Source organism: Pseudorca crassidens, chromosome 19 (genome assembly GCF_039906515.1).
Source record: "Pseudorca crassidens isolate mPseCra1 chromosome 19, mPseCra1.hap1, whole genome shotgun sequence".
Classification (NCBI taxonomy): Eukaryota; Metazoa; Chordata; class Mammalia; order Artiodactyla; family Delphinidae; genus Pseudorca; species Pseudorca crassidens.
The window spans coordinates 11,292,170-11,317,454 of record NC_090314.1 but is presented as its reverse complement, the minus strand read 5'-3'; the positions used below and the strand labels follow the sequence as shown (position 1 = coordinate 11,317,454).

Sequence of the window (25,285 nt, the reverse complement as noted above, 5' to 3'; positions counted from 1 at the left end):
CCCTCAGTCAACACGCCCCTACGTTTTTCTTGACGTGAAGGACGGTGTGGAGGATATTTCCCAGCTCTCCAGAACAAAATCAGAAAAGGGCACAGTTGCTGACTTAACTATTTTGTGAGCTAGTTACAGTAAGACAACTTTGATTTTTTAAAAAAGGTACCCACATTAAAAGTCTGTTTCTTCACCGAAAAGCAGCAAGGAGTCTGGGGAACAGGAGAAAACCCAGTCAAGCAGCCCCCACTTTCTTCCTCCATAATCATCTTGGGAATGTTCTGAGAGGGGAAGAAACAAAGTGAAAGATTTGGGAAGCTCCATAAAAGCCCACATGCAGAGAAGGTGGGTACAGGCTTTAAGCCCCGGCCTCACTTGGTGCAGACAGGGTGTGCTGTGGAATCTTGTCTCCTGAGAACTCCTGCAGCTGCTGCGGGTAGGGCTGCGGGTGGTTCTAGTGGTGGAATATGGGAGGGTGAAGGCTAAGCTGCCGTAACAGACAACCCAGTGGCTTCTGTACAAGATTTACTTCCCTGCTGGTGGTCCAGAGCCGTCTCAGGTGCCTTCCATCCTGCTCTGCTGTCCCTAGATCACTGTCGTTATGTGTGCAGTTGAAGCAAGATCATTGCCATGTGGGACTCTCAGCTGGCAAGAAGGGGAAAGAGCCAAGTGCAATGTCTTAAGACCCATGCTTGGAAATGCCACACGTCAATTTTGCTCATATATCGTTGGTAAGGCCTTGGTCACATGGCCACATCTGACTGCAAGAAAGACTTGGAAAGGTAGCCTGGCTGGCTGCCATGTATACATAGATTACTCCGTTGCTGTGTAAGGACTAAGAAAGAAGGAGAGAATGGATTTTGGTGGACAACTTGCAGTCTGCTCTATAGAGAGTGGGACCTCATTTAGAGAAACTGAAAAGTAATTGCTGGGACAACCCAGGGTCATCAGTATTGACTGTGCAGATAATGGAAAAAACCACACTGGACATATGTAAAGTAGTCCAAGCTGCACAACTGGTCTAAATAGCCCCTACAAAACAGAATCAATGAAGGCAAAGGAGAGAACTTAAATTCTAACCATTATTCTTTGTGAGAAAAAAAATATACTATGGAAAAAAAGTCAGAGAACAAGAGATTTGGATTAAGAAAAAAAAAAGCACAAATAAGCAGAAGAGAATCTACTGGGAACCATTTATATTAATTAGAAGAAAAACAAGGAAATCTCCAAGCTTACAAAAAAGAGAAAAAATTTTAAATTATGAGACAAAAGATTTAAAAAGCAAATAATAGATCCAGGAGACCAAATATCTAGAAGGAGAAAATATAGTAATGGAGAAGTAGTGATAGGTAATAGAAAGTTCTGGTTCCAAAAGTGTGGTCGACTAGATGATTCAAAGGGCTCTCCTTCTAAAATACAACTAGATCCCTTTATGACAAACACTTTTTAACGCATTTCTGGGTTTGCTGGAAAGTAAGGGAAATTGACCTTGTATTTCTAATGGTGAGGTACATCTAGATAACTGACTGACCTTGCTGCTAAAATACCTAAAAAAAATACTAGATTAAAAAATGTTTTTTAATAGGGATATATTTGGCATACAACATCGTGTAAGTTTAAGGTGTACAACATGTTGGTTTGATACATGTATGATTGCCATTATAGTGTGACCCTCTATGGGGTCACATAATTATAACTTGTAGTGTTGGGATCAATTAAGCTCTAACCTTTTAGCAAGTTTAATGTTTATAATACAGTTTTGTTGTATATAATCACTGTACTGTGTATTAGTCTCCAAGACTTATTTATCTACTAGTTGCAAGTTTTATCTTAACATCTCTCCCATTCCTCCACCCCTGGCCCCCTTGGTAACCACCATTTTACTCTGCTTTTCCGATTTCCAGTACCATACAGTATTTGTCTTTGTCTGACTTATCTCACTTAGCATTTCCTCAACGTCCATCCAGGTTGTTGCAAATGGCAGAATTTCCTTTCTTCTCATGGCTGAATTCCATTTTGTGTGTGTGTGTGTGTGTGTGTGTGTGTGTGTGTGTGTGTACACCCCACATCTTTTCTTATTCATCTGTTGGTGGGCACTTAGGTTGTTCACATATCTTGGCTATTGTGGATAGTGCTGGAGTAAACATGGGAGTGCATGTATCTCATCAATAACCTATATATATATATTTAAATTTATTTTATTGAAGTATAGTTGATTTACAATGTTGTGTTAATTTTTGCTGTAGAGCAAAGTGATTCAGTTATATATACATTCTTTTTCATATTCTTTTCCATTAGGGTTTATCACAGGATACTGAATATAGTTCCCTGTGCTATGCAGTAGGACCTTGTTGTTTATCCATTCTATATGTAATAGTTGGCATCTGCTAATCCCAAACTCCCAATCCATCCCTTCCCCACCACCTGCCTTGGCTGCCACAAGTCTGTTCTCTGTGTGAATCTGTTTTGTAGATAAGTTCATTTGTGTCAAATTTTAGATTCCACATATAAGTGATATCACATGGTATTTGTCTTTCTCTTTCTGACTTCACTTAATATGATAATCTCGAGGTCCATCCATGTTGCTGCAACTGCGTTATACTGAATACTGCATTATTTCATTCTTTTTTATGGCTGAGTAGTATTCCACAGTATATATGTACCACATCTTCTTTATTCATCTGTCGATGGACATTTAGCTTGTTTCCATGTCTTGACTGTTGTGAATAGTGCTGCTGTGCACATAGGGGTGCGTGATATTTTTGAATTATAGTTTTGTCTGGATATATACCCAGGAGTGGGATTGCTGGATCATATGGGAACACTATTTTTAGTTTTTTGAGGAACCTCCATACTATTTTCCATAGTGGCTGCACCAATTTACATTCTCACCAGCAGTGTACAGGGTTCCCATTTCTCCACACCCTCTCCAGCATTTGTTATTTGTAGACTTTTTAATCATGACCATTCTGACCGGTGTGAGGTGGTACCTCATTGTAATAATTAGCGATGTTGCGCATCTTTTCGTGTGCCTGTTGGCCATTTGTATGTCTTTCTAAAGAAATGTCTATTCAGGTCTTCTGCCCATTTTTCAATTGGGTTTTTTTGTTGTTGTTACTGAGTTGTATGAGCTGTTGGTATATTTTGGAAATTAAGCCCTTGTCAGTCACATTATTTGCAAATATTTTCTCCCCATCCGTAAGTTGTCTTTTGGTTTTGTTTCTGATCTCCTTTGCTCTGCAAAAGCTTGTAAGTTTGATTAGGCCCCATTTGTTTATTTTTGTTTTTATTTCTATTGCCTTGAGAGACTGACCTAAGAAAACATTGGTACGATTTATGTCAGAGAATGTTTTGCCTATGTTCTAAGAGTTTTATGGTGTCATGTCTTATATTTACATCTTTAAGCCATTTTGAGTTTATTCTGTATATGGTGTGAAGGTGTGTTCTAACTTCATTGATTTACATGCAGCTGTCCAACTTTCTCAGCACCACTGGCTGAAAAGACTGTTTTTTCTCCATTGCCTCCTTTGTCAAAGATTAATTGACCGAATGTGTGTGGGGATAAAATATATTTTTTAAAAATCTTAAATGCATTGATGAACTGGCAAGGAAGAAAGGAATAATCAATCTGAAATTGAAGGCAGGAACACAGAGTTTAAGTGGGGCACTTAAATTGCTTTTCAGTCCAAGTGTATTTGTAGAACTGGATCCAACAGTGTGGTGTGTGGGGGGGGGTGTGGGTGTGTAAATCAGGTTTATACTAGGAATATGAGGGTAGCTTAACAATAGAAAGTCTGTAGATGTAATTATTTACCACGTTAACAGCACTAACAGGTTAAAGGGAAAATCCATACAATCATGTCAGTTGCAGAAAAAGCATTTGACAAAACTCAGCAACCATTTAGGATTATAAAAACAAACACATTCAAAAACCTAGCAAACTATGATAGCAGGAAACTTCTTTAACCTGGTAAAGGATATCTACCAAAAACTCACAACAAACAGCATTGTTAATGGGGAATGTTGGAATCATTGAAGTCGGGAAAAAGACAAGGATGTTCTTTCTGTTCCTGCCTCTATTAATATTGTAGTGAGATTCTAGCTTGTGCAGTATAACATAAGAATTGGAAAAGATAGTACTAATATTCATAGATTATACAGTTGTCTTCATAGATAAATAAAAAGAACCCGAACACTATTAAAACAGAAGTAATGAATTTAGCAATATACAAAAATCAGTTACATTTTAATATATCAGCAACAACCAGAAAAAGTAATTTAAAAACCATAAGTTACCTAAGAACAAATCCAGAAAGTTATAAAATTTGATTTAAAGACATTAATGAAGAGATGCATAAATGGAGGGGTAGTCCATATTCATGGATGAGAAGATTCACTATCATATAGATGCGCTTTCTCTCCAAATTGAACTATAGATTTAAAGCATGTCCAACTAAAATCCAAAAGAGATTTTATGTCATGGAACTTGAAAAGAAACATGAATATTAAGCTTAAAAGATGCAGCCTTTGAAACAAATCTGCAAAACAATTGTCCATCAACAGTGGAAGATTCCTATAATGAAATGCCACACGGCAGCACAAATGGGTGAACTAAACTATGGATGAATTTTACAAATGTAAGGTTGAGTGGGAAAAGCAGATTGCCAAAGAAAATACACAGCATACTATTTATGTAAAGTTTGAAAACAAGCACAGGGCAATCCAGTCCAGCGTGGGGTGTTGGAGCCCTAGCAGGGTAAGGAGGGGGCCCTCACAGGGAGAGGCCGGGCTCCAGATGGAGGTGAGGAGCGAGTCCATTTGGCAGGTGTCAGAGCATCTGTGTGAGGGGGGTGTGGCGGGAAATTGTTACACATAGGGGATTGATCAAATACATAAATGTATCACGCATAAAGGGAGCCAGGCTTCTTACTGTTGGAGAAAGGATTTGCAAACATGGAAAGGGAGAAAACTAGAATAAATTCTGTGGTGCAGGATTAGAATTGAATGCATCAGCGCAGATTTATAGCCTTCAATATATAGAGACAGATAGAGAAATACATACATTGGTAAATTGGTGTATGTATGTACATTCACATAATCCCCCCAAACACCCATACATTAGATTCCTAGAACTGATCTAACAAATTACCACAAGCTGGGTGGCTTAAAATGACAGAAATTTATTCTCTCACGTTCTGGAGGCTAATCAGCAGAGCCGTGCTCCCGGACGAAAGCTCTAGGGAGGATCCTTCTTTGCCTCTTCCTAGATTCCACCTGTGGTCGGCAGCGATTCTTGACATTCCTTGGCTGTAGAGGCATCGCTTCAGTCTCTGCTTCCGTCATCACATGGTGTTCTCTTTGCGTGAATGTCCCCCTGTGTCTTCACATAGCCTCCTTATAAGGGTGCCAATCGTTGGATTTACCATACCTTAATCCAGCATGATTCATTTTGACTTGATTACATCTGCAAAGACTCTATTTCCAAATAAGGTGACATTCAGAGGTAACCAGGGGTTAGGACTTTAACGTATCTTTTAGCGGGGTGGGGGGGGGCGGCACAGTTCAACCCAAAATAACCTCATTAACCACGACCACACCTGGCACCCAGCTCTTGCCTTCTAAATACCATTTTCTACTAAAAAGGAACCAGGGCTCCTTGGAGAAATGGCTGATTCCAGGTCTTGATCAGGGAAAGTGCAAGGTAAGCCTGGAAAATCTTGTGAGAAAAAGTAAGGCTGTGCCCTAAGAATTATGGGGACATGGCAACAGAACACAGAAGCTGGCTTGAGGGTCTCACCTGGCTCTAGAGTTTGAGCATCGATAAATAATGGTAGTAAAGGATTATAATCCATTGAATAAAATAAGAAATCATGGGTCCACACAGATATAAGTAAACTAATAAATTAAGTTTGATGAGGTACAGGATATTTACACAATTTCAAAGTACATCCTCAAAATACTTAATAATTACAATGGGGAAAAGGGTAAATTTACAGTGGAGAACTCTGGCTGAATCACCTTCATCAAGTGATTAAAATGAATATCACCAGTAATGGGTCAAATCTAAATCTTGTGCAGCCTGAGAGGATGCCAGGAGAATAGAGTATTTGTGAGATTCCCGCTGAAGATCGCAGCCTGAATTTAACCACAAAGAAATGTCAGACAAACCCAAACCGAGGGATACCCTTCAAAAATCATCGACCTGTAATTTTCAAAATCATCAAGGTCATGAAAATTAAGAAAAGACAGAGGAAACATTCCGGACCAAAGCAGCTGCCACAGACGTGAAAGCCAAACGCTGCATGTGATTCTGAACTAGACCATTTCATCATCGAGAACTTCTTTATGACAACTGGTGAAACTTGAAAAAAAATCTGAAGATTAGGTGGCAGTGACGGATCAACGTTAGCTTCCTGATTTTGATATTTGACTTGTGGTTATGTAGGAGAATCTCCTTGTGTGCACGAAACAAGACTCCAGAGCATTTGGAGGTGGTGAGGCTTCCTGTTGGCAACTTGCTGTCACATGATTTGGGGGAAAGAAAGTTATTTGTATGTACTTGCAACTTTTCTGTAAAGTTTGAAATTTTTTTTTAAACAACAACTTTTTAAAATACCATTTTAATCAGCATGCCGCTGATTAAATCAGATTCCGCTACAAGCATCATATACTTAGCGAGAAATCTAACAAAACATAGTCAAAACTTCTATAAAGGAAAAACTAACAGAGGCAAAAATAAACCTTACGCTATTTAAGAATACTTACGGGCTTCCCTGGTGGCGCAATGGTTGAGAGTTCACCTGCTGATGCAGGGGACACGGGTTCGTGCCCCGGTCCGGGAAGATCCCACATGCTGCGGAGCGGCTGGGCCCGTGAGCCATGGCCGAGGAGCCTGCGTGTCAGGAGCCTGTGCTCCACAACGGGAGAGGCCACAACAGTGAGAAGCCCGCGTACCGCAGAAAAAAAAAAAAAAACAACTTACATCATAAGGTAAGGCTAAAAAAAAAAAAATCAAAGAACAATGTACACCAGATTCAGGATAGTGGTAACCCCTGGGGTTGGGGAGAAGGTTATGTCACAGAGAGGACACACAGGGGCTTCAGGGTGTAAGTGATATTCCATTTTTTTTCCAAACAAAGGTGTTATTATGCATTATAATTCATACACACGTAGTACATATATTTTTCTTGTATATCAAATATTTCATAGTAAGGAAGAAAATACATGATGTTATTGCATTTATAATAGAAAAATAAACTGTGTATGTATATATAACCATATATGTAAAACTATGTGTGTGCATCCATATTTATAAAATGTATAGAAAAAGGACTAGAAAGACCCACTAACAAAAACAAAACGCCTTACAAATTTATGTTGAGCACATGTCAAATTTTTTAATTTATTTTTTAATTATTGTTCATACTCGTGGAGGTCTGTTTCTTGTTTTTTTCTTAATTAATCAATTTATTTATTTTTGGCTGTGTTGGGTCTTCGTTGCTGTGTGTGGACTTTCTCTAGTTGTGTCGAGCAGGGGCTCTTCGTTGCGGTGCGTGGGCTTCTCATTGCCCTGGCTTCTCTTGTTGCGGAGCACGGGATCTAGGCGTGGGGGCTTCAGTAGTTGTGGCTAAGTTGTGGATCCTTAACCACTGCGCCACCAGGGAAGTCCCACATGTCAAATTTTATTAAGTTGCTGACAAGAGAAAACAGGAAGGAAAAAAGTATGCCAGCTTGGTGGAAAGTTGCCGCTGTGGGATGATAGGAAATACACCAGTGGCTGGGGCTGGGGACCTTTTGCCATTCAAGTAAGAGAGGGTAGGCTTTGGAATGAAGAAAGATTAAGACAGTTGAAAAGCACCTGTAATGCTCTATAATTCCTGTTCTCTATAAATCTTCAAATGATCTCACTAGTAGCATCTTAATGTGTATGGTTCTTTTTATTTTGATACAAAGAAAACGTTACATTTAAAATATAAGTGTTTGGGGACTTCCCTGGTGGTCCAGCGGTTAAGATTCCACGCTCCAAATGCAGGGGGCCCGGGTTTGATCCCTGGTCAGGGAACTAGATCCCACATGCTGCAACTAAAAGATCCTGCAATTAAGACCCGGCACAGCCAAATAAATAAATAAAAATAATAAAATGTAAATGTTTGAAATATACCACAATTTTTATAATCCTTTTTGGCATTTCTTTTTTTGCTATATCAGGAGCTTCAAGAAAAAAAAAAAAAAAGGAATTGGCCCGGGCCTCCCTTGTCTTCTGAGCAGCTCTCACTGGATCTTGGTACCACTTCTTACTGTTTGAAAATTATTTTTTAGCATATACATGGATTTTTCTTTTAAAATTCTAATGTAACAGTCATATCTAACTGTCAAGGGCTGGTGAACAAAACGTCTCACTGTATCTGTGCTGAGATGATTTAGGGCTGGTTCTGGGCTCTAAAGCCAGGATTTTGAACCACATGGTTTGGCTTCAGCACTGGTGGTTGTAGTTGTGCCGCAGCAGAGCAGGAAGTGGTGCTGCAGATGTTGATAATCATTCATCACCCCTGCCTTTTCGGTTGACTGAGGAAGAACGACCACGACCACGAATTGAATGTCTGTGGGCAGCATGATATTAAGGCATCTTTAAGGCATCTTTTGCACTGGGGGGGCTTTGGTGAGGGTAAATATGGGACATGTATATTTATTAGAGTTCTCCAGAGAAAAAAGACAGGGTGTGTGTGTGTGTGTGTGTGTGTGTGTGTGTGTGTAGTGAGATTGAGAGAGAAAGGCTTATTTTAAGGAATTGGCTCATGTGATTGCAGAGGCTTGGTTAGTCCAAAGTCTGCAGGGTAGGACCGCAGGCTGGAGACTCAGGGCAAAGCAGATGCTGGCAGAATTCCTTCTTGCTTGGAGAGATCAGCCTTTCTATTCAGGCCTTGAGCTGATTGGATGAGCCCACCCACATTATAGAGAGCAATCTGCTTTACCCAAAGTGCGCCGATTTAAATGTTAATTTCATCTTAAAAACACCTTCGCAGTGACATCTAGAATAATGTTTGACCAAATAGCTGGGTTCCATGGCCATAAAATTAGCCATCACATAGATTCTAGACCAAAAGATGCTTTTCATTCTCGATCAGCTGATCATAGAAAATCTCCCATAAGCCATATTGGGTGGCACAGCGGGTGGCAGCATGACAGATTCAGGTTCAGTCCTAGTTATAAGTCATCCTTGACTTTTTAATGTATATCTTTTATAGAGATTATTTATAATTTATACACTGATACCCCAAAACTGCCTTATTAGCCTGGATTTGGCTTTTGTGCATCAGCAAATGGGCCAACATATCAAGGTGTCTCATGGTGGTCATATAGTGGTGTTAATTTGTTTTTTTCTTGTCTTTTTTTTTTTGCCCAAGCCTCACAGCTTTTGGGATCTTAGTTCCCCAACCAGGAATTGAACCCAGGTCCTCGTCAGTGAAAGTGCAGAGTCCTAACCACTGGACCGCCAGGGAATTCCCTGGTGGTATTAATTTGTATATAGGTACATTTGAATAATGTATCCAATTATTAAATTTATTTTTTAAAAGAGTAGAAAACACCTGCCATTTTTATCAGGAAAACAGTCGAGACAAATATGGAAAATATTATGTGGGTCCAAAGGAGCAAATCTTTAGCTGTAATGGGCTTCCATTGGGCTTCAGCTTAAGACTGTGTGTTTATCGCTTATTCTCAGAATTCAGCTGCTTGTTTTTATGTCTCTTGCTCCCACTAGATTGTAATCAGCTTGAGAATAGGGCATGTGTTGCTTAGCTTTATAGTCCAGGATTTAAGCACATGACCTGGCAAAGAATATTTGCTCAATTGATGTTTGTTGACTGGAGTTTTTAAAACTTGATTTTCTCTTCTAAAGCTTGCTCATGGTAGCAGGTTTAGAAAACAAACACAATTATAAATAAGAAAATAGAAATCACCTGAAATTCTATCACCCAGAGAATCACATTTTCATCCACTTTTCAAAGCACATCCCAGAGACCTCTCTGGAGCTTCTGTTTCTTTATGGAAACTCCGTGTCCTCTGGGGTCCGGGAATCCAGTCCACTGCTCCTGTGTCCCCCAAAGCTGGGCACCCCACCCCACCATTTCTGCTCTGGGGTCTTCCTCCACCTTGGGGTCCACCCCAAGCACCCCAGCTTATCTGGGATTTCTGATTCTGTCCCTCAACCTCATGGTTCAGCCTCGGGTTGGGGGGAAGCGGGCAGTGCATTCAGCACACACTCACCCCCTCCATTTCTCCCCTCAGTCTTTTCCTGTCTCAGGAATGAAGAGTCCAGCTCCATCCCATTTAACCACCATCCTTCTCATTCCCCGCAGGGCCTACCTAAACTTTGGAAGTTTAAAAGCCAGGAAAATACTTTCTTTTTCTTGTGTTCAAGTAGTGCCACCCTTTTGCTGAGGCAGTGAAGGCAGAACACTTGGAAGAGTAAATGAGAAAAGGTTTAATAAGAAAAATGGGGGAAAGGTGGATTGTATCTCAAATTATTATTATTATTTCTATGCAATTATTTTGTACGTTTTTATTTAATTATTATCTAAATTATTTCTATGCAAGTAAAGGGATCCAAATTATACCACAGTGGCATAAAAATGATTTTGAGCTGAAGACATTTGAGAATCAACAGATGCAGAAAGAGGCTTTGTCTGAACCCTCCCTTATCTGACTAAAGCAGAAACTTCTGGGATTGAAACTACCATATATCCCCTCTCCAGGCAGTTTCATGGCCTTGAAGAAAACCCACTTCACTTACATAAACAAACATTATCACAAACAATCTTGTCTCCCATAAAAGCCGATTTGTCTTTCCTAAAGAAACCCTTTTGTTCTTCCCATAGAAACTTTTCTCCCCACTTCCTCTCCCCTCTTAGGTTAGGTATATAAACTCCTATCTTTATTTACCGAGCCAAGTTACTTTCTTTGTGAGCTCCTGCCTGCATTTGTGAATAAACTTCGTCTTTTCTAATCCATCTTTCGTCAGTTTAATTTGCAGGCCCCCATCATAAAACTTAAGAGGGTGGAGGAAAAGTTTTTTCTCCCCTACACAAGCAATAATTTTAGCATCTTCTTAAAGTTTTAGGTAGAACTTAGGGACTCCAACTCCTACAGAGGAGTTGTAGTCTTAGCCAACCTACTGCAGTAGAGCAGCTTCTATCAAACCTCCCAATGATTTTCACAGCATAATCTGTTTGCTTGAAGCCGAGCAACAAGTCACAAAGGAGACCTGAGGTTTCTGGGAGTGCTGAGGTCAGCTCCCCCCAGGTCTCAATTCTAACTCTAGAAAAAGAGAACACTAGTGAGAAACGTTTGCACACATACTCTGTATTTCTAGGGCCAATAACAATGCAATATTTTGTCTGCTTTTCCTGTTTTTTCCTTTGCTTATTCACTTTTGTTTTCTACATAGTTGGTCTCACACTTGTGCAAACTTTTGCATCTTCCTAACATATTATTTATTAGTTAAATATTAGTTTATATTGTGAATATGAACATTTTTAAGGCCATAAGCATTCTCAAACATCTTAAAATCTGATGGCTACAGAAGATTACATCACATGGATGTGTATTGATACCATAATTATCTGTAATCAATCCCCTAGGTTTGGACAGTAAGGTTTTCTCTAAAGGTTCTGATATATTATTGTTGTATTGAACATCTCCGTACAGAAATCTTTGTGCTAGGATCCCAGATTATTTCTTTAGAGTGATTTCCTAGAGGTAGAATTAAAGTAGGCTAAAGGTCATGCAGGGTTTTTACTTTTCTTTTTATCGAGGTGTAACTTACATAAAGTGCATACATCACAAGCTTGATGGAATCACACATATGCGAACACCCAAGGAGCCTCTGTGCAGACCACAACAGAACATTTCCATTTCCATCACCCAGAAAGCCCCCTTGGGCCCCCTCCCAATCAATGCTCACCTGCTCCCCAGCGATAGCCACTATTCCTGTCACCAATGAGTATTTTTGCCTGTTCTTGGACTTCATACGAGCAGAATCATCAATACGTACTCTCTGTGTCTGACTTCTTTGTCTCAACATGTCTCATCATGTCTATGAGATTCAACCATATTGTACATATCAGTAATTATTTATTTTTTTATTTTTTGCAGTATAGTATTTTGTTGTTTGAATATACCAAATTTATCTGTTCTCCTTTGGTAGACATTTAGGTTGTTTCCAGTTTGGGGATATTATAAATAAAGCTGTGGTGAACATTCTGGTACTTTTTTGGTGGACAAGTACACTTATTTCTGTTGGGTACATAACTAGGAATGGAACTGCTGGTGCATCTGTTTAGTAGACAGTTGTCAAATGGTTTTCCAAAGTGGTTGAACCAGTTTATACACCTACTAGTCATGTATGAGAGTCCCAGTTACTCTCTATCCTTACCAACATTTGATATTGTCAATCTTTTTCATTTTAGCCATTCTAGTGGATGTGTACTGCTGTCTCACCGTGGTTTTAATTTGAAAATGCACGTTTTCATTATTAAAGTAATACATTTGTATATATAGAAAATTTCAAAAGTACAAGAAAGAAATAACTAAAAATCATTTCTATCTTACCATCCTCTTCTCCCCCCACACCCTGCCCCTGACAACTTTATTGGATTTGGGGTGTGTACATGCAATTTTAAGGTTGTACTGATTTACATTCCCACCAGCAATGCATGAAAATTACCCCCTTTTTTTCTGAACTGGGATTATTTTTAAATTGTCAACTTGTTATTTTGGTGTCTCATTGTGGTTTTATTTAGCATTGCTTTTTTTCCTAGTGAGGTTGGAGTTTAAAAAAATTATTGCTATTAATTTTATCTTTTATGTAAATTGTTTCATTTCCTTTGATGAAACAGATTTTTGATCATCACATCTAACAAGAATAACATCAAAAAAGAAGTTGATAACGGTAATCTCATGAATTAACAGATATGCAAAAATTCTAGATAAAATTTTAGCAGTCAGAATATAATATAACTTTAAAAGGAACATATACTTTAACCATTTCTGGGTTTTTTCCCACTAAAACTCAAGCCAGCATAACCAATAATATTATTGGAAAATTTGTAAAAATTCATATAATTATTTCCATAAATGTCAAAAGGGAATTCTTTATTGGAACTCTTCCTAAAAGCAATAAAGCGTTGCCTCTTTAACATGACAAAAAGGCTCTATTGAAAACCAAAACTCAAAATTACACTTAATGGAGAAACATGAATTATTCCTCTTTGAAACAGGAACACGACAAGGATACATTATCAGCACTATTTAACTTAGCTCTAAAAATTCTGACAAACCTATTTGAGAAGAGAAAGAAAGATATACATAAGGAAAGGGAAGAAAATAAAACTATCATGTTTCATAAATGAGATGAAAATCTCAAAATCTCTAGTAATCTCAAAATTACTAGAGATAGCAAATGAAAGCATAAAAAAAACAAGATATAACACAAGTTAATTTAGGAGAATTTTCATCTTTACAATAGTACATCTCTCAGATTTGTCATTGCTTTCCATTTATCCATCTCTTTGTTTATTCTTTAGTAAAACTTTATAATTTTATTCCTATAGGTCCAGCATATTTCTTACTAAAATTTTCACAGACATTTAAAAGTTTTTATTGCTATTTTGAATGAATCTTTTTTCTGTCATTGCATTTACTTTCTTATTCTTAAATATTTTAAGTAAGGTATTTATCATATGTGCTGATGACAACATTTGAACTTATTTGGAATTGTCTTTCACTTCTATTTTTCTGTCACTTACAAGCATCAGTTATTCCCAATCACCAATGATACAGGTGTGTCACATGAATCTAGTGATAAAGTCTCCTTTAAGAAGGTATAAAAGGGACTTCCCTGGGGTCCCATGGCTAAGACTCCGTGCTCCCAATGCAGGGGCCCCAGGTTTGATCCCTGGTCAGGGAACTACATCCCACAGTGCAGAAAAAAAAAAAAAAAAAAAAGGTGTAGAAGTTTACTTTCCTGGCTTTCGTGTTAAGCTGCTCCCATTTTTCTATTGTTCTTTTCCTCTCCTCATTTTCTTCTGTGATATCTTGAACGAGGTAAATGCCTGGGAAGCATATTAAGGAATTTTGATTTGGTTACAGAATTTTTACTCACCATGACCTCCGATTTTAGGCAGCTGACAGGCAACTGATCTAAGGGTAGCACCTTGTTCTGGTCATATATTGCTATGTCATAAACCATCCCGAAACTTAGTGGCTTAAAACAAAAATGTACTACTGTTGTTCACCGTGCTGTGAGTTGACCAACTTACCTGAGCGGTTCTTGCCTGGGATTTGCAGTCAGGCAGTGGCAAATCTAGAGCCTCAACTAGTCTGGACCCCCAAGATGGAGCACTTACATGGCTGGTAATTGATGCTGGCTGTTGGCTGGGAGCTCGGCAGGACTTGGACTTCTCCTGGTGGCTGGGACCTGAGACATGCCAAGAGGGAGCAGGTCCAAGAGGCCTATACAGAAGCCGTAAGGTGTCTCATGACCTGGTCTTAGAAGTCCCAGAGCATCGCTTCTGCCACACTGAATTGGTCAAGCAAGTTGGAAAGACCAGCCCTGGTTAGAGGGGAAGAGAGCTGGCTCCACCCCTTGGCGTGAAGTGCAGTTTGCAGGTGTAGGAGGGGAACGAACTGAGGGCTCCCCTATTCTGAGGTTATCTACTGCACTGGTACATGTTGTGAAAACATTTGAGACAGAGTAGGCTGGTGAGGAGTAGTTTTTTATTTCCACTTTAGAGTGTTGTCTAGTTCAGCGCTTCTCAAACTTGAGTGTGAATACGGACTGTCCACGGATCTTGTTCAAATGCGGATTCTGATTCAGAGGGTCTGCGAGGGGCCTGAGATTCTGCATTTCTAACATGTGCCCAGGTGGTGCCCTCTCTGCTGGTCTGCAGACCACACGTTGAGTAAAGAGCAGCTACTTGAGCAGCAGCAAGACCATTTACAGCGGACTGTTATGTGTGATTCCCTGTAGTCTAGGGAGCTTTTGGTCCCTGATAGATTGGTGCCCGGCAAAGCCCATTTTCAAATCGATTCCTCCAAGTTCCCAGAAAAACAATTGATTTGTGTGTATTTATCTTGGTTCTGACCTCCTTTTTAATATTTTCTTGTCTCCAACCAGCTTTTCAAATGATTCTCTTGGATTTTCTAGGTAGGGAGTTTTATCGTTGCTTCTTGCATTCAGTATTATAACTTTTATCTACTTTTCCGGCCTTTTTTTAAAAAAATATTTATTTAGTTATTTGGCTGCTTAGGGTCTTCGTTGCGGATGTGGAACCAGCAGGTACGGAGGACCAACTTTACCACGTTTTGTTTATCTACTCATCAGCAATGGGCACTTGGGTTGTTTCCACTTTTTGGCTATTATGAATAATACTGCTATGAATATTCGTGTATAAGTTTTTGTGTGGACATATGTTTTCATTTCTCTTGGGTATATACCTAGGATCGAAATTGCTGGGTCATACGGTAACTCAGTGTTTAACCTTTTGAGGAATTGTCAGACTGTCCCCGAAGCAGCTGCACCGTTTTACATTCCCACCAGTAGTACATGAGATTTCCAATTTCTAAGCAGCCATCCCAACATTTGTTATTTGCCTTTTTGATTATAGCCATTCTAGTGGGTGTAGAGCGATATCTCACTGTGATATTTTGTGGGGAGGGTGCAGCGCGGCTTGTGGGACCTTAGTTCCCTGACCAGGGATCCAACCTGGGCCCTCGGCAATCCTAACCACTGGACCTCCAGGGAATTCCCCTCATTGTGATTTTTGACTTTTCATCTCCCTGATGGCCAATAATGTTGAACATCTTTTCATGCACTTATTGGCCTTTTGTGTATCTTCTTTAGAGAAATATCTACTCAGATCTTTTACCCATTTAGAAAAAAATTTTGTTTTTGGTTGTCCTGGGTCTTAGTTGTGGCATGTGAACTCTTAGTTGTGGCATGCATGTGGGCTCTAGTTCCCTGACCAGGGATCAAACCCCGGCCCCCTGCATTGGGAGTGAGGAATCTTAACCACTGCGCCACCAGGGAAGTCCCGGGTTATTTGTCTTTGTATTATTGAGTCATATCACGAAAATTTTAAGAAGAACAAATTGCTAATTTCCGGAACCACCTAGAAGCTGACTTCTTACTCATTTCCAAACCTGCTTTTGAACCAGACTTTCTTCCTCAGAATTGCATTTTAGTATTCATGTGAAGAAAACACAAGCAAGTTTAAAAACAGAAATTTCCTCTGCTCTCAGCTGGCGAAGACGGGGGACGGCAAAGACAGGCAACGTCCCAAGGATCATTTGAAGAAATGGTACTTAAAAGGTGTCAGTTGGTTCTTGACTTTTAAAACAAAAACTGTGGAAGTCTTATAGCCTCAGCTCAGAGAGCCCCAGGCAGAGACAGGAACTAGATGAATGGCAGGGAGAGTTGATCTTTGACTCAATTAGGCTAAATCAATCTTGTCATTGAGTTCCCAGGGAAATTCAATTACAGGTCAAGTGTAGGAAGCCCAGTAATTGTGGCTTAAGCAGCAGAAATGACAGGTGATCAATAGCAGCCTGGGGATGAGTTTGACTTCAAAGCCCCTGAATCTCTAGTGGGAAGAAAAGGCAGGAGAGCTGGAGAGAGGAAGAGGTTCCCAGAGATGAAGAACCAACCACTGAGAGGTTTGCCCCGAGATGCTGGACGTTGCACTGCCATGCATTGCTGCCCACCCAGGTACTTACCTGACTGCAGAGACTCTCCAGGCAGAGGGGCTCATGGGTGGGACCATCAGGCCAGGTTAGGAGCCTCCAGCACCAGTGTCTGCAGCTGAGTGCAGCTGCATGTGGCCAGAAACTGTCCTCCCCGGGTTCGACATTAGAGGCTGGGGCCTGCAAGAAGTGGGCTCTTTGGGGAGAGCAAAAGTCAGAATGTGGGGCAAGCAACAACTCCCAGGGAAAAGAGCATCTCTCTAGAAATCCCCTTTCCCTGCTGAGAGAGGTATGAAAGATTCATAGAAGCAACTGCTCCCTCTAGTGGTGACACAGATATTGCAAGAGGGGCTTTGTGACTGAGTCAAAATCCAGAAGCTATAAATATTGATAAATTCCACCACCTTACACACGCACACACACGCACACTTTGCGTGGCAAAAAAAAAAAATCAGAAATATACTGCACTATAGTTTTGCAAGATATTACCATTAGGGGAAGCTTGGTAAAGGGTAGTCAAGATGGCTCTGTATTATTTTTTACTACTGCATGTGAATCTATACTTACCTCAAAATAAAAAGTATAATTAAAAAATTACAGGGACTTCCCTGGTGGTCCAGTGGGTAAGACTCTGCGGTCCCAATGCCTGGGTCTGATCCCTGGTCGGGGAACTAGATCCCGCATGCGTGCTGCAACCAAGAGTCTGCATGCCGCAACTAAGACCCGGTGCAGCCTAAATAAATTTTTAAAAAAATTTATTTTACAATTACAGATGGGACTTCCCTGGTGGTGCAGTAGTTAAGAATCCACCTGCCAATGCAGGGGACATGGGTTCGAACCCTGGTCCGGGAAGATCCCACATGCCACGGAACAACTAAGCCCGTGTGCCACAACTACTGAGCCTGTGCTCTAGAGCCCACGAGCCACAACTACTGAACCCACGTGCTGCAACTACTGAAACCTGTTGGTGAGTCATAACGGGGGCTACAGTTAGATTGGGAGAGGATATGGCAATGTAACAGTTGATGGAATTAAGGTGAAAATTTGGATAAAAATTGTAAGGTTTGAACAGACTTTATGTGAAGTGGTTTTGTCCCCTTTACCTGAATGTATTTGGGGGATGGATATTGCGTCTTCCCTTATCTAGCATTGTAAAAGCGAAGGCACGAAATTCTGCCCTTCTGCCAATATGACTGGCCGTGCTAAAGGAGAACCAATAAATTTGCCTGAGTCCGCACAGGTTGTTAATTTGAAACAGTGTGGAATACCTGGTGGACAGAAGGAGATTACCGCTTTAATTAATGCCCCATTAGAAGCTACAATCCTGGTATGGACAGTTGTCTGTACAACAGCCTTGTGTACAGTGCAGACTTGGGCTATAGCAAAATACCACCCAACAATGACCACTGGGATTTGGGAGCAGAAAATTTCCATTTGAGAGACAATTACTAGCTTGCTATTGGACATTAATTGAAACTGTGCCTATGACTAAAGGATATAAAATAATCTCAAACCTAAAATACCCACAATGTCTTGGGTAATGTTAAAGAAACACTCCAGGGGGGAGGGCAGAGCCCAGAAGAGTTTCATAACAAAATGGAAATGGTTTATACGGGAACATGCTACCAGGGGGGTGCAAGGAGATACTCACCAGCAGGCAGTCTCTTTCCCCCCAGGGCCAACTACGGAAGTACCCCAAGAGCTGCTGGATCCTATAGCCACTTGGGCCATGTGGGCAGCCCCTTGCGCAGCTCTCTATTGGCCAGCAAAGAGCTTCCAAGATGACAAGTGGCAGTTTCAAGATGAACAGATATCATCCTGTTTGGAAGACCACCACGCTGACTGAAGAAAGTAAAATCAATCCAGATCAGTAGGCTGAACTTGTGATGTTTGACCCTGTGTTTGAGTTTTTACCAACTCACGAGTGGTGTTTAACGGCCTGGCCATTGGGTCATGCAGAAGGGCAATTGTCTGCTCATCACAACATCTGTCCGAGGAGTCTCTCTCCTCTTGTCTGCAGCTGATCCTGCAAGCTATGCTCTGTACCCCTCGTGCCCCACCTCCGCATGACCTCATTCCATCTCCCTGTGGCTTCACCATGCTTTCTGAGGGCTGCCCAGCACCCACTCACCCAGCTGCTAGTAGCAGAGCCTGACTTTGTCTGTAGACCCCTCTGCCCTCACCCTCCGTCCATGTCATCTGGGTTAGGCTGACTCCACCCTCAGCCCCAAGTGACCCAGGCCTCGCCAGTCCACCACATTGCCAGGTGAGATGGGCTCAGGAGTGGACACTCAACCAAAGTCAGGCCCATCTGAATCAAGAGACTCAGTTCTCAGACTTTTGTTGAAGGCATTAGGTAAGTGAGGTCATTGTTTGTTGGAATTAACCCTGGGAGAATGGGAGGCCAGAATTGCTGCAGCCACGTTGCCACTAGGAGAGGAGGGCCTTTTGGACAATAAAGCCAATCACAGAGGCCAGAGAGCAAAGCCTGAGGCCTGGGGCTGTTTACGCCTGAATCCAGCTATACCTGAAGTAAGCCCTATCCCTCAAGTTTTCAGTTACAAGAAGCCATTAAAGCTTTCTGGCTTAGTCTGTTTGGCCTCCGAGCCCTCACAGAATCCATCAGGAGAATCATATTTTAAAGTGACACATGAGGGACTTCCCTGGTGGTCCAGTGGTAAAGAATCCACCTTACAACGTAGGGGATGCGGGTTCGATCCCTGGTAAGGAACTAAGATCCCACATGCCTCGGTGCAACTGAGCTGTGTGCCACAACTACTGAGCTCTCACACCTCAGCTAGAGCCCAAGCGCCACAAACTACAGAGCCCACGCTCCCCGCAGCCCGTGCGCCACTAGAGAAGAGAAACTTCTCAACTGGAGAAGAGGAAAAAACCTGCACGCCACAACTAGAGAGAAGCTCGCGCACCACAGTGAAAGATCCCGCATGCCTCAACGAAGATCCCGCCTACTGAGACCTGACGCAGCCAAAAATAATAAATAAATCTTTTAAAAAATAAAGTGACACATGAAAGACACAAAGAAACATTTCTCTTTTAAAAAAAAATCTTCAGCGATAGCCTGCAGCTCCCCCTAGTGGATAACATTGTTTTTCAGCGTCTGGATAATATGCCACCAGGTTTCCCAAAAGTCTGTATATATCTAAGTTAATTTAGAACATCTTTCCTAGTTCAAAAAATATATAATTGCTGCTATTGATAATCCTGATCACAGCACTTTCCCATAATACTTTGTAGTTCAGAACTAGAATCCTGATCGAAACATGTCCCAAAATCGTACAGTGAATTTAGAATGTGCTAGACCATTAGGAATCGTATTTTATAACTATTGAAAAAAGAGAAAAATAAGAAGACAGGATAAAAGTAGCAGAAAACTATAATGCGGTAGAATTTTAATATCCATACAAGGATAACTTCATCGGCTTCTGCTTTCAAGGACTGTCTCACACCCCACCTCTCTTTTCGCTCCATATCCCATGGAAATGATCAAAGAGAGAAACATTACAAGAAAAAATTTAAAAAATCTGTTCCAACAAACAAAAAACTGGAGAGAATGCCATCAACCGAACTGAAGATTTGAGGGGTTTGAGGTCCACCGCTAAGGCGCCCAGTGGCTGGTCCAGTCCCTGCAGGGAAATGTGCCCTTCGCCTCTTCTCCACTCACACAGCATCCAGCCGACAGCCCTCCGCTGTGCTAAGATGGTCCTGCGGAGGGGAGAGGGTCCCACGGGGGAAGCACAAGATGATTTGTGCAAATACCCGGGGAGCCTCTATCCCTGCCCACTTCCACCCAAGCGTTAAGTGTGAACAGCCAACAGAGAACCACCGCATGAGTAAGAACCATCAGCATCCTGATAAAGACGGGACAGTCTGGAAAATAACGGGCCCCAGGAGAACAGAGGAAATACAAAAGTACTTAAAATATTCAAATTAATGTCCTCAAAATTATGTATGACAGAATATCGCATTCATAAAAAAAAAAACCTGGTACACGAAATGTGGTATAAACATACAGTGGGATATTATTCAGCCATAAGAAGGAATGAAATTTCTATTTTTTTTTTTTCTTTTTTTGCAGTACGCGGGCCTCTCACTGTTGTGGCCTCTCCCGTTGTGGAGCACAGGCTCCGGACGCGCAGGCTCAGCGTCCATGGCTCACGGGCCCAGCCGCTCCGCGGCATGTGGGATTTTCCCGGACCGGGGCATGAACCCGCGTTCCCTGTATCGGCAGGCGGACTCTCAACCACTGCGCCACCAGGGAAGCCCTGAAATTTCAATATATGGTATAACATGGGTGGGCCCTGAAAACAGTATGCTATCCGAAATAAGCCAGATACAGAAGGACAGATATTGTACGATTCTACCCATATGAGGTACTAGAATAGGCAAATATACAGAGACAGAAAGTAGAATGGAGGTTACCAAGGGATAGAGGAAGGGGAGAGGGGAACTTAGTGTTTAATGGGTACAGAATTTTTGTTGGCGATCATGAAAAAATTTTGAGTATAGATAGTGGTGACGGGTATACAAAATTGTGAATGTACTTAATGTCACTGAACTATACATTTAAAAAATAGTTAGGGACTTCCCTGGTGGCGCAGTGGTCAAGAATCTGCCTGCCAATGCAGGGCACACGGGTTCAAGTCCTGGTCCAGGAAGATCCCACATGCCGCGGAGCAACTAGTCCCGCGAGCCACAACTACCGAGCCCACGTGCTGCAACTACTGAAGCCCACGGACTCTAGGGCCTATGTGCTGCAACTACTGAAGCCTGCGCACCTAGAGCCGATGCTCCGCAACACAAGAGGCCACTGCAATGAGAAACCCGTGCACCACAACCAAGGGTAGCCCCGACTCGCCACAACTAGAGAAAGCCCACCCGCAGCAAAGAAGACCCAACACAGCCCCAAATAAATAAATAAATAATTTTTTTAAATGGTTAAAATCGTAAATTTTAGGTTATGTATATTTCACTACGATAAAAAATACCCTCCCCAAACCAACCTGTTATAGAAAAAGGAGCAATCAGGGACTACCCTGGTGGTCCAGTGGTCAGGACTCTGCGCTTCCACTGTAGGGGGCACGGGCTCCATCCCTGGTCAGAAACTAGGATTCCGCATGCCACATGACATGGCCAGAAAAAAAAAGATACATCTTAAAAAAAAAAAGAAAAATGATCAATCAGAGAAAAAGTGTTCTTAGAAATTTAGAATATAATGGCAAAAATAAAAAACTCAGTAGAAGCAGAAAATAATGGAATGGCCACTGCTTTAAAAATTTTGTCATTTAGAAGGCAGGCTAAGGAACTCTCAGAATATTTTTGAGAACTCTGGCTTTATAATTATTTCCATCCTCAGTAAGTCCTATTTCCAAAGAAGTCTGTGGTGCAAATGTAAAAACTCAGGCCTGTCAATGCAAAAGCAGTGTTCACTCCACAGTGCAATGAAAACAGCCCTTGCACCTCACCTCAAGACTGAGTCGCAAGGTTTAGTGTCCCAAGGAGGAGAAAGGGAAGGCATAGGGGCAAACCCGGCTAAGAGAGAGCGCTTAATTTTTCCTCTTAAGGAAGCAAAGCCCAACTCTTCAGGCCCTGGAGGATATGAAAGGGGAAGAGAAAAAAGAAAAGTCAGGCCCACATGTTCTTGTTTTCCCTTTTTGGTTTGGAATTGGGGAGTGCTGGCATGGTGGAACCATCCAGGTGGGTATGGGGGCAGCTTATGGAACAGACTGGGAGATATTTCAAACCAGAAGAAGACCCTTAGGTAGCTGCACCCAACAGGGATTTGCGTAAGAGTGCAGAAGACACAGAGGAAGGAGGGAAGAGAGAAGAGCCTCGAGATGCAGTGTGACGCAAGGGATCCAGGGCTCCCAGCTCGGCGCAGTGAGGGGATGCCAATCTGCTGAGAGGCCACCGCGCCAGCTGAGGGCTTGGGTGGAAGAGAGGAGTCATTGGTGGCCACGGGCATGGAGGGTCAGAAGCAGTGGATGCCATGACATGCCCGAGGCCAGGTGGGACCTGTTGCCCCAAGCATACACCAGCCCGGAGGCCAGCCCAGCCCAGCTTGGGTCAGAAACCAGCTGAGAACGGCACAAGGATAGCCCCCCTCTCCCACCATGCCTGGATGCCACCTGATGAGATGAGAAGGGGAAGGACAGCCCTGTTGAGAAGATGAACTTGGAAATGACTGTGTACCTACTTCAAAGACAGCATCTAATCTGGAGGAGACAGAGATTCCATTAACTATCAGGTTAATGTCTTTTCTCCTGCTGCCGGCAGGGGAAAGGAAGGAAGAGCAGTCACAGACATGAAGTGTTTCCATCATGTGCACATCTGAGTGTGTGTGTAAATTTACAACCCTGCTACGTAAACATGAATCAGAGTTGAGAACACAGTAAATGATAAAACACGATAAACAAGAAACAATGGTGAGAAAGGAAACCAGCAAAACATGTGGTTAAGTCTTAAGTACTGTTCCAAATTTTTGAGAAACTTAATGCAACTGATTAGAAAGAATCATAAAAACAGAAAAGACATTAAAAAAATAAAAGACAGTATTTTTAAAAATCTGAAACTAAAATTCTAGAATCTAGATTCTTTTCAACTTTCTGACTGAGTGGGGCGGATGGTGGTGAGTAGAGAGGAAGAAGAAAAGCTTCCAAAGCAAGCCAAATGGAAAAGCAAAATAAAATATCACCGGGACTTCCCTGGTGGCACAGTGGTTAAGAATCCGCCTGCCAATGCAGGGGACATGGGTTCGAGCCCTGGTCCGGGAAGATCCCACATGCCATGAGCAACTAAGCCCATGTGCCACAACTATTGAGCCTGCGCTCTAGAGCCCATGAGCCACAACTACTGAGCCCGTGTGCCACAAGTACTGAAGCCTGCGCATCTACAGCCCGTGCTCCACAACAAGAGAAGCCACCGCAATGAGAAGCCCACACACCGCAACGAAGAGTAGCCCCTACTCACCACAACTAGAGAAAGCCCTCACGCAGCAAAGACCCAACGCACCAAAAATAAATAAATAAATTAAAAAAATAAAATAAATAAATAAAATAAAATAAAATATCACCTCACGCCTGTTAGAATGGAGCTTACTTTGAAAAGACAAGAAATAACAAGTGTTGGTAAGGCTGTGGAGAAAAGGGAACGCTTGTGCGCTAGTGGCGGGAATGTAAATTGGTGCAGTCACTGTGGAAAACAGTAAGGAGGTTCCTCAAAAAATGAAAAATAGAACTACAAAAAATCCAGTAATCCACTTACAGGTATCTAGCTGAAAGAAATGAAATCACTATCCAAAGTGATGCCTACGCCCCCATGTTCATAGCAGCATTGTTTACAATAACCAAGACACAGAAGCAACCTAAGTGTCCATCGACAGATGAATGGATAAAGAAGATGTGGCACATACATACAATGGAATATTACTCAGCTGTAAAATTTGAAGGAAATTCTGCCATTTGCAGAAACATAGATGAACCTTATGGGCATTATGCTAAGTGAAATAAATCAAAGACAAATACTTTCATGATCTCATATGTGGAATTTTTTAAAACCCTGAACTGGGGCCGTGGGGGGGTATTTTAAAAAAACAAACAAACATGAACTTATAAATACAAAGAACAGATTGGTGGTTGCCAGAGGTCGGGGGATGGGGAGTGGGAAAACTGGGTGAAGGTGATCAAAATGTATAAACTTCCAGTTATAAGATAAATAAGTCCTGGGGGTGTAATGCACAACATGGTGACTAAAGTTAACAATACTGTATTGTATATTTGAAAGTTTCTAAGAGAGTAGATCTTAAAAATTCTCACCACAAGAAAAAAATTTGTTATTATGTGTGTTGATGGATGTTTACTAAACTTATTGTGGTAATCATTTTTCAGTATGTACATATATCAAATCACTATGTTGTACACCTAAAGCTAATAAAACGTTATATGTTGATTATATCTCAATTTTTTTTTAAAAAGCCATACCGGTCTATGGTGAGAGGAACAAGTGCTTCCCCGGGGCCAGGGGTGGGAGAGAACTGACTGGAAACAGCCACAAGAGAACCTTTTTTTAAAAAATTTATTTTATTGAAGAATAGTTGATTTACAATGTTATGTTTATTTTCTCCCGTTGCGGAGCACAGGCTCCGGACGCGCAGGCTCAGCGGCCGTGGCTCACGGGCACAGCAGCTCCACAGCATGTGGGATCTTCCCGGACCGGGGCACGAACCCGTGCCCCCTGCATCGGCAGGCGGACTCTCAACCACTGCGCCACCAGGGAAGCCCGAGGTGGGCCATTTTTAAAGTCTTTATTGAATTTGTTGCCATATTGCTTTTGTTTTATGTTTTGGTTTTTTGGCCCCGAGGCATGTGGGATCTTAGCTCCCCAACCAGGGGTCAAACCCGCACCCCCCCGCACTGGAAGACGAAGTCTTAACCACTGGACCACCAGGGAAGTCCCTACCACAGGATATTGAATATAGTTCCCTGTCCTGTGCTGCACAGTCGGACCTTGTTGTTTATCCGTTCTATGTACAATGGTT

General features: G+C 41.7%; 1 long non-coding RNA gene across 3 annotated transcripts; it reads left to right on the top strand.

Moving 5' to 3' along the window:
- Positions 1–13,983: 13,983 nt before the first annotated feature.
- Positions 13,984–24,691, top strand: LOC137213041 (uncharacterized). 3 transcript variants are annotated; one of them, XR_010937750.1, is made up of 5 exons: positions 13,984–15,196; positions 15,300–15,328; positions 16,221–16,349; positions 17,504–17,698; positions 18,408–24,691. It is a non-coding gene; the product is annotated as an uncharacterized lncRNA (long non-coding RNA). The 3 variants fall into 3 exon arrangements; XR_010937749.1 differs by having other exon boundaries at positions 16,221–16,360; XR_010937751.1 differs by having other exon boundaries at positions 16,221–16,360; positions 18,393–24,691.
- Positions 24,692–25,285: the final 594 nt, after the last annotated feature.